This window comes from Colobus angolensis, unplaced genomic scaffold (assembly GCF_000951035.1).
Source record: "Colobus angolensis palliatus isolate OR3802 unplaced genomic scaffold, Cang.pa_1.0 Scaffold91, whole genome shotgun sequence".
Taxonomy (NCBI): Eukaryota; Metazoa; Chordata; class Mammalia; order Primates; family Cercopithecidae; genus Colobus; species Colobus angolensis.
Window position 1 is genome coordinate 132273 of NW_012123043.1, and position 10562 is coordinate 142834.

The 10562-nt window shown below is 38.4% G+C and overlaps 1 protein-coding gene across 1 annotated transcript in view; it reads right to left on the reverse strand.

Annotated features, from left to right (window-relative positions):
* Positions 1-10562, reverse strand: part of DENND1B (DENN/MADD domain containing 1B) — a 273857-nt gene that overhangs the window by 80281 nt on the left and 183014 nt on the right. The gene's annotated exons all lie outside the window — the stretch shown is intronic.

A 10562-nucleotide genomic window follows, 5' to 3' on the forward strand; every position in this document is an offset into this window, starting at 1 on the left:
AATGGCCTTTTAAATTATGGATGCCAACCCCATGTTTAAATTGCTTGAGCTTAATCACTAAATACAACAACATTACTTACTGATAATGTTTTAAAGAAAATAATCAAAAAGTGTTTGAAAGATACACTTGTAGAACTGTCACTCCTCCAACTTGTCAAACTGAGGCCCGGATTACTAACCAATCTTTATTTTTAAAGTAACTTATTTTTTATCCATTAGCAAGGTCAAGGCAGCCCAGGAAAGCTTGAGTGATGGAAACACATGACAGCACCTTAAGCATTAAAGCGAATAAACTTGAGTGTTACTTCTGTGCTCTCAGACAGGATAATCAAGCATGTCTTTGAATATATTAAACAATATTTTAACTCAAACAAACATTTCTTCAACATCAGCTATTATTCAAAAATTTGACTTTTTTATAGCTTGTGACACAAGTGATACACAGTGGTGTAACTAAAGACCATTTCTTAGTTATTTAATACAATCATTTTAAAGTATCGTCATGTTTAAGGCAGTGTATTCCTTTCTGGAAAGATGCTTTGTTTATGGTTATGCTAAAAGGATTTTCCTTACTAAGTCTATTGATTCTATATTTTATTTTTAATAATGACAACATAAACAGCATTTACTACATGCCAACCCAAGAAGTATCATCACTTTTTTTTTTAACAAATGTAAACACCAAAGCACTAATAGGTTAATTTGCCCAAAGTCATATAACTAGTTGGTCACAGAATGAGGATGAATCCAGTCAGTATGGTTACAGAGTCTTGTGCTCTTACCACTTCTCTTCCATTCATTTAGTACGTTAATTTTATCTCACATTTTTCAATTCTTAAAAAGTAGCTAACTTGCTGTTGGCTAAAATCCAAAAAAAAGAGTAAAACATTCATTACCTTATTTGAATTTCCAACAACTTTAAGGAGTTTTATATTGTTCTCTGTAATTAAGGGTGGGTACAATTTATTCGCCAATCATGCCAAGGTAACATTTAGAGAGTGTGGACTAGGCACTGTAAGTAACAACAATTTAGGGTTGCCAGCTTAGACATTTTAAGTACTTAATGTATAAAATAAGTTACTCTTTAGCAGTATTTAGCATATGTATTTAGTATCTGTATAGGAACACGCAAATCACCTGGAGGGTATTTTTCTCATAATCCACATCTACTGGTTCCCCAGTACTCCTGTCTTCCTTCCTAAGGTCTTTGAGATTTGAGCCTTCAGGATATTCACAAAGGTCCTTTCTTCCTCTTCTGCAATAAGACCATGATAGCCACAACTGTCTCCTTGCCTCTGGTCTTGCTCAACTTTGATCCAATATGAACAACATCATGAAAGTGGTCTTTCTAATACACAATGCTAAGCACGACATTCCCATGATAAATAATTGTAAACACTGTACATTAATTGTAAGATAAAGTTGAAACTCTCCTGACTGAAAGGTCATTTATGACTGGTTCTGCTGCCTCTATTGGAGTGAATCCTAACCCTTTTTGGATTTATTCTTTTTTGAGAACATGGTGGAAGACATGAATTCTCTCTCCAGAAAAACGCATATATTCAACAGTTATCTCCCAGGTTTCTTGTTTCCCATACATTGAGAAGCATAATTTTCTTTTATCATTTTTGGGTTAATTTGGTTTGCTACTGCTAGAGAAGAAATGACTGTATCACCCTATGTCACTACAAGCTCCTGGTGGGGGCACATGCTTAACATTATTTTTTGGCCCAGAAGCTTCAGAGAGGGCCTATTATAGCTGCACTCAACATATCTCTGATAAACATAAATTATATCTATAATGTATCCTAATAAACAGAAGAAGTATATTCTTACACAATGAAACATCTTGCCATTGACTTTTACTTCAGATGATTTTCTACAGAAAGAGAAAAATAGATGAATCAAAACTCCCTTCCAGTACAATATATTCAATCCTGCTGTGTAGAGTATTAAGACAAAGAAGGGAAGAGAAGAATTAGAAGACTGAAGGGAAGAGGATGAAGCTGCTTGAGTGGTAGTAGTTACTCCAGGTAAACAAAACCATAAATGGAAATAGCATAAATATCAAATCATTTCTCCAATTTATATACCCACTATGAGATGCCTATGCCACCTGTTTCTATGAAGAAAATTCCTAAGACTGTGTATTGAACTTGGTCTTTCCATTAGTGAATACTGAATGCCTTTCATGTATCTTCATTTAGAAGTAATGCACGTTCAGAAAACATATCTTTTCTTTTTTTAATTTATTTAAATTTAATTCATTTTTTTTTCTCTTTTTTTTTTTCCTTAAAGTTCTAGGGTACACGTGCACAATGTGCAGGTTTGTTACATATGTATACATGTGCCATGTTGCTGTGCTGTACCCATTACTCGTCGTTTACATTAGGTGTATTTCCTAATGCTATCCCTCTCCACTCACCCCACCCTATGACGGGCCCCAGTGTGTGATATTCCCCTTCCTGTGTACAAGTGGTCCCATTGTTCAATTCCCACCTATGAGTGAGAACATGCGGTGTTTGGTTTTTTGTCCTTTCCATACTTTGCTGAGAATGATGGTTTCCAGCTGTATCCATGTCCCTACAAAGGACATGAACTCATCCTTTTTTGTGGCTGCATAGTATTCCAAGGTGTGTATGTGCCACATTTTCTTAATCCAATCTGTCATTGGTGGACATCTGGGTTGGTTCCAAGTCTTTGCTATTGTGAATAGTGCCACAATAAACATACGTGTGCATGTGTCTTTATAGCAGCATGATTTATAATCCTTTGGGTATATACTCAGTAATGGGATGGCTGGGTCAAATGGTATTTCTAGTTCCAGATCCTTGAGGAATCATCACTCTTTTCCACAATGGTTGAATCAGTTAACAGTCCCACCAACACTGTAAAAGTGTTCCTAATTCTCCACATCCTCTCCAGCACCTTTTGTTTCCTGACGTTTTAATGATCACCATTCTAACTGGTATGAGATGGTGAGATGGTGAGATAGTGTGGTTTTGATGTGCATTTCTCCATTGGCCAGTGATGATGAGCATTTTTTCATGTGTCTATTGACTGCATAAACATTTTCTTTTGAGAAGTGTCTGTTCATCATATCATTCGCCCACTTTTTGATGGGGTTGTTTTTTTCTTGTAAATTTGTTTGAGTTCTTTGTAGATTCTGGATATTAGCCCTTTGTCAGATGAATAGATTGCAAAAATTTTCTCCCATTCTGTAGGTTGTCTGTTCACTCTGACGGTACTTTCTTTTGCTGTGCAGAAGCTCTTTAGTTTGGTACTTTCTTTTGCTGTGCAGAAGCTCTTTAGTTTAATTAGATTCCATTTGTCAATTTTGGCTTTTGTTGCTATTGCTTTTGGTGTTTTAGACATGAAGTCCTTGCCCATGCCAATGCCCTGAATGGTATTGCCTAGGTTTTCTTCTAGGGTTTTTATGGTTTTAGGCCTAACATTTAAGTCTTTAATCCATCTTGAATTAATTTTTGTATAAGGTATAACGAAGGGATCCAGTTTCAGCTTTCTACTTATGGCTAGCCAGTTTTCCCAGCACCATTTATTAAATAGGGAATCCTTTCCCCATTTCTTGGTTTTGTCAGATTTGTCAAAGATCAGATGGTGGTAGATATGTGGTATTATTTCTGAGGGCTCTGTTCTGTTCCTTTGGTCTATATCTCTGTTTTGGACCATTACCATGCTGTTGATCTTTTCAAAAAACTAGATCCTGGATTCATGGATTTTTCAAAGGGTTTTTTGTGTCTCCATCTCCTTCAGTTCTACTCTGTTCTTAGTTACTTCTTGTCTTCTGCTAGCTTTTGAATGTGTTTGCTCTTGCTTCTCTAGTTTCTTTTAATTGTGATATTAGGGTGTCGATTTTAGATCTTTCCTGCTTTCTCTTGTGGGCATTTAGTACTATAAATTTCCCTCTACACACTGGTTTAAATGTGTCCCTGAGATTCTGGTATATTGTGTCTGTGTTCTCATTGGTTTCAAAGAACATCTTTATTTCTGCCTTCATTTCGATATATACCCAGTAGTCATTCAGGAGCAGGTTGTTCAGTTTCCATGTAGTTGAATGGTTTTGAGCGAGTTTCTTAATCCTGAATTCTAGTTTGATTGCACTGTTGTCTGAGAGACAGTGTGTTGTAATTTCTGTTCTTTTACATTTGCTGTGGGGTGCTTTACTTCCAACTATGTGTTCAATTTTGGAATAAGTGTGATGTGCTGCTGAGAAGAATGTATATTCTGTTGATTTCAGTGGGAGAGTTCTGTAGATACCTATCAGGTCTGCTTGATGCAGAGCAGGGTTCAATTCCTGGATATTCTTTTTAACTTTCTGTCTACTTAATCTGTCTAATGTTGACAGGGGGTGTTAAAGTCTCCCATTATTATTGTGTGGGAGTCTAAGTCTCTTTGTAGGTCTCTAAGGACTTGCTTGATGAATCTGGGTGCTCCTGTATTGGGTGCATTTATATTTAGGATAGTTAGCTCTTCTTGTTGAATTGATTCCTTTACCATTATGTAATGGCCACGTCTCTTTTGATCTTTGTTGGTTTAAAGCCCATTTTACCAGAGACTAGGATTGCAACCCCTGCCTTTTTTTGTTTTCCATTTGCTTGGTAGATCTTCCTCCATCCCTTTACTTTGAGCCTATGTGTGTCTGCACATGAGATGGGTCTCCTGAATATAGTACACTGATAGATCTTGACTCTTTATCCAATTTGCCAGTCTGTGTCTTTTAATTGGAGCATTCAGCCCATTTACATTTAAGGTTAATATTGTTATGTATGAATTTCATCCTGTCATTATGATGTTAGCTAGTTATTTTGCTCATTAGTTGATGCAGTTTCTTCCTAGCCTTGATGGTCTTTACAATTTGGCATGTTTTTGCAATGTCTGGTCCCGGTTGTTCATTTCTATGTTTATTGCTTCCTTCAGGAGCTCTTGTAAGGCAGGCCTGGTGGTTGACAAAATCTCTCAGCATTTGCTTGTCTGTAAAGGATTTTATTTCTCCTTCATTTATGAAGCTTAGTTTGGCTGGGTATGAAATTCTGGATTGAAAATTCTTTTCTTTAAGAATGTTGAATATTGGCCCCCACTCTCTCTGGCTTGTAGAGTTTCTGCTGAGAGATCTGCTGTTAGTTAGTACGAGGGGGTTCCCTTTGTGGGTAATCCAGTCTTTCTGTCTGGCTGCCCCTGACATTTTTTCCTTCATTTCAACGTTAGTGAATCTGACAGTTATGTGTCTTGGAGTTGCTCTTCTCAAGGAGTATCTTTGTGGCATTCTCTCTATTTCCTGAATTTGAATGTTGGCCTACCTTGCTAGGTTGGGGAAGTTCTCCTGGAAAACATCCTGCAGAGTGTTTTCCAACTTGGTTCCATTCTCCCTGTCACTTTCAGGTACACCAATCAGACGTAGATTTGGTCTTTTTACATAGTCCTATATTTCTTGGAGGCTTTGGTCGTTTCTTGTTACTCTTTTTTCTCTAAACTTTTCTTCTCACTTCGTTTCATTCATTTGATCTTCAATCACTGATACCCTTTCTTCCAGTTGATCGAATCGGCTACTGAATACAACTGTGCATGTGTCACGAAGTTCTCATGCCATGGTTTTCAGCTCCATCAGGTCATTTCAGGTCTTCTCTACAGTGTTTATTCTAGTCAGCCATTTGTCTTATCTTTTTTCAAGGTTTTTAGCTTCCTTGCAATGGGTTCGAACTTCCTTCTTTAGCTTGGAGAATTTTGATTGTCTGAAGCCTTCTTCTCTCAACTAGTCAAAGTCATTCTCCGTCCCACTTTGTTCCTTTGCTGGCGATGAGCTGCGTTTCTTTGGAAGAGGAGAGGCGCTCTGGTTTTTAGAATTTTCAGTTTTCCTGCTCTGCTTTTTTCCCCATCTTTGTGGTTTCAGCTACCTTTGGTCTTTGATGATGGTGACATACAGACGGGGTTTTAGTGTGGATGACCTTTCTGTTTGTTAGTTTTCCTCCTAACAGTCAGGACCCTCAGCTGCAGGTCTGTTGGAGTTTGCTGGAGGTTCACTCCAGACCCTGTTTGCTGGGTATCAGCAGCGGAGGCTCCAGAACAGAGAATATTGCTGAACATCAAATGTTGCTGCCTGATTGTTCCTCTGAAAGCTTCATCTCAGTGGGGTACCCGGCCGTGTAAGATGTCAGTCTGCCCCTGCTGGGGGGTGCCTCCCAGTTAGGCTACTTGGTGGTCAGGGATCCACTTGAGGAGGCAGTCTGTCCGTTCTCAGATCTCAAACTCCGTGCTGGGAGAACCACTACTCTCTTCAAAGCTGTCAGACAGGGAAATTTAAGTCTGCAGAGGTTTCTGCTGCCTTTTGTTCAGCTATGCCCCCAGATGTTGAATCTACAGAGACAGGCAGGCCTCCTTGAGCTGCGGTGGGCTCCACCCAGTTCGAGCTTCCTGACCACTTTGTTTACCTACTCGAGTCTCAGCAATGGCGGGTGCCCCTCTCTCAACCTCGCTGCCGCCTTGCAGTTGTATCTCAGACTGCTGTGCTAGCAATGAGCAAGGCTCCGTGGGTGTGGGACCCTCCATGTCAGGCACAGGATATAATCTCCTAGTATGCCATTTGCTAAGACCATTGGAAAAGCGCAGTATTAGGATGGGAGTGACCCGATTTTCCAGGTGCCATCTGTCACTGCTTCCCTTGTCTAGGAAGGGGAATTCCCTGACCCCTTGCACTTCCCAGGTGAGGTGATGCCTCACCCTGCTTCGACTCATGCTCATGGGCTGCACCCCCTGTCCTGCCCCCACTGTCCCACAAGCCCCAGTGAGATGAACCCAGTATCTCAGTTGGAAATGCAGAAATCAGCCGTCTTCTGCGTCGCTCATGCTGAGAGATGTAGACTGGAGCTGTTCCTATTTGGCCATCTTGGAACCCTTGAAACATATCTTAAGAAGTGTATCATGGCTGGGTGTGGTGGCTCATGCCTGTAATCCCAGCACTTTGGGGCCAAGACGGGCGGATCACAAGGTCAGGATATCAAGACCATCCTGGCTAACATGGTGAAACTCCGTCTCTACTAAAAATACAAAAATTAGCCGGGCGTGGTGGTGGGCACCTGTAGTCTCAGCTACTCGGGAGGCTGAAGCAGGTGAATGGCATGAACCTGGGAGGCGGAGCTTTCTGTGAGCCAAGATTGCACCACTACACTCCAGCCTGGGAGACAGAGTGAGACTCCATCTCAAAAAAAGCATCATAACAGAGGCAAGGTAGAACAGAAATATATCACACTAGAGCAAGAGAGGGACCATGAAAAAAGCAGATTCAAACCTAAGCCCCATTATTCACTAGCTAGAGAAACAGTGAGGTTACTCAAATTCTGTGAGTATCATTTCCCTCATCTTTAAAATATAAAGGGTAACATTTTGAAGGCTTGTAAAAATTCAACAAGAACACTTATCCAAAGAGCCTATCAAATCCTGTCATCCAATGGGTGTTCAATGGTCAGTTAATGTTTTCATAGTGATAAAAAATTATGAATATCAGTCAAAATAACAATGTAATTAACAAATAATATGTAAATAAGGCTGAAGAAATGTGTTAAATAAAATAAGTATAATTAATTCAGAGAAAGAAGGGGTCAGTACAAACTACAGCTTTCAGGATCATGAAGGAACTAGATAGCTATTAAAAGTGAGGATGAAAAGCATTGCCAGGAAGAAAGAACATTGTAAGTAAATGTGTGGAAGCCTGAGAACCTTAGGACATTTGAAGTCACAGGCAGAATTCTCTGAAGTGAGGGCAAAGTTTAGAAAAAAAGGAAAACAGACTGCCTGCCCATGGTAAGGGCCTTGAATGCCAGGTGAAGAGATGGCCCCTGAGACTGATCAGTCATTGGTCTACCCTACAGGTTTAATTCTGTTAAAAGTAAGGAAATAATGGTTTATTTTTATGTGTATAAACAATCATAAAATTTTAAAAAGTAATGTCTAGTAAAATAATTCTTTTTTTTTTTTTTTTTTTGAGACCCAGTCTTGCTCTGTTGCCCAAGCTGGAGTGCAGTGGCGCGATCTCGGCTCACTGCAAGCTCCGCCTCCCAGGTTCATGCCATTCTCCTGCCTCAGCCTCCCGAGTAGCTGGGACTACAGGCACCCACCACCATGCTGGCTAATTTTTTTGTATTTTTAGTAGAGACGGGGTTTCAACCGTGTTAGCCAGGATGGTCTCGATCTCCTGACCTTGTGATCCGCCCGTCTCGGTCTCCCAAAGTGCAAAGTGCTGGGATTACAGACGTGAGCCACCACACCTGGCCAATAATTCACATTATTAACACCTACTGAGTAATCTTTTCTTTTCCAATTGTGCTATAATAGCTACAGGATACTCCTTAAATATGTTTTTGAAACTTCTCTCTGCACTTAGCCCTTTTTAAAATATCAACCAAAATATATTTGATTGATATAAAATATTTTTGGTTGATATTAAAAAAAGGTCTAAGTGAAGAGAGAAGACATTGGTCTATTATATCAATGACCAAAAGAATTATAAAACAAAAAATTAATACACTTTTAATAAATTATGACACAAGCAATTTATAAAGATAATGGTTGAAAAAGCAGTTTATGCATAAAAAAATAATTTTCCTTAAAAGCTATTTCTTGTGAAAATAAATGGAAAATAATCATCTAAATGCATTTAGTATACATTAAAAAGGAAGCTTTCATTCAAAGATTGAGTCAGAAGAAATGTAAAGGCATAGAAAATGAAAATACTATCACTCAGCTCCTAAAAAAAACTAACAGCAGAAATGAAAACAAGAAAATATCAAATGTAAAAAGAAAAACATGTAGGCAACTAAACAAACAAATTTATAACAAACTGTGATCAATAAACAAGAAAGATACTCTAAGACAAAATTAAACATTTTTCACAGATAATAACAATCTGGCTTTCACGATGGTTTTTTTAAAAAAAGTCACTGAAATCTTATACTCCTATCTGCTCAATGAAGCTTAAAGGGTGAGAAAATTAAACAGTGAAATCTATAGTAACTAACATTAAAGATGGGATATTTTATTAATTTCACTCAGTACACAACACACTGATAGTTTAAATCATTGAAGAAAACGTTCTCACTTCAATTTGCTCCTTTCTTCAAATCTGAAGTACTCAACAATTTTAAAATAAAAATGATGTTTAGTTTATAAAGATGAATACGTACTTAAATATGTCAAAATTCAAGCACAGTGATTTTTTAACTTTCCTTCCTGTACTGTAAACTTGAAATCAATCCCTATTTTAAAATTTTGACGTAACCAGAATCAATCACTAATTTTGTTTCAAACTCATTTTTATGTTTTTACTGATGTTGAACAATTGAAATACGAATATGCTCTACTGTAGCATAGATTATTGGTTTCCAGTCTTTTAAAGAATGTGACCCTTACAACTATGAGTAATTTTTTAAGACTCCCCCATGTGAGATATGTATACTCTGTATAGTACTATGAATTATATAATGCTTTAAAAATATACACATATCTCAAAAAGATTAGCATGTCAACTAGACAAACACACTTATAGAAACAGCAGCTGATTTCCCCATGCATTTAAGGAATCCTCCCAATAACTGGATGACCTTTTAGAGCTATAAGGATCACTTGAGTGGGAACCACTAATTCAGAAGTCAGTTTAGAGAAGATATAACCCATTCACATTTGTTTAGCGCTTCATAGTTTACAATTGAGTTTAACACCACCCTGAAAGATAGAGGGGGAAGGTATAAGAATTCTCATTTTACAAATACGAAGATCAAAATCTAGAGCGAATAAGGAGACGGGTCAAGGTTATGCAGCGTAGTAACAACTCTTATTAGATAGCAGGTCTTCTTATTACTAAATCAATGTTTTTATCTCTTACAACTTACTCAGTGAAGGAAGAATAGTCTAATAATTTCTGTAAAATCAGCCTAACATAATCTAACCAACAAATGTATTTTGACTTGCACCTTTTTGGATACTCTTAAAAACTTGGCTATAATTCTACACAATAATAATTAGGGTATTAAAACAGAAAGAATGAGAAAACGAGCTAAGATATGCTAAAGAGATAAACCCAGCTTAGCAAAGGGTCATGAATTACAAAGACAACAAATTTCCAAATATTGTAAAACCTTCAAGTTCTATTTTTCTTAAGTATCACTTTGTACCTGTCATCTCTAAACACATTAATCTAATAAGCCCAATTGTCTTATGAATTTCTTAAGGATCTTAACAAGATCAGGTGTTTTAAAATACAGTAATACAGGCCGGGCGCGGTGGCTCACGTCTGTAATCCCAGCACTTTGGGAGGCCGAGATGGGCGGATCACGAGGTCAGGAAAACGAGACCATCCTGGCTAACACGGTGAAACCCCATCTCTACTAAAAATACAAAAAATTAGTCGGGCGCGGTGGTGGGCGCCTGTAGTACCAGCTACACGGGAGGCTGAGGCAGGAGAATGGCGTGAACCTGGAAGGTGGAGCTTGCAGTGAGCCGAGATTGCGCCACTGCACTCCAGCCTGGGCGACAGACTGAGACTCCGTCTCAAA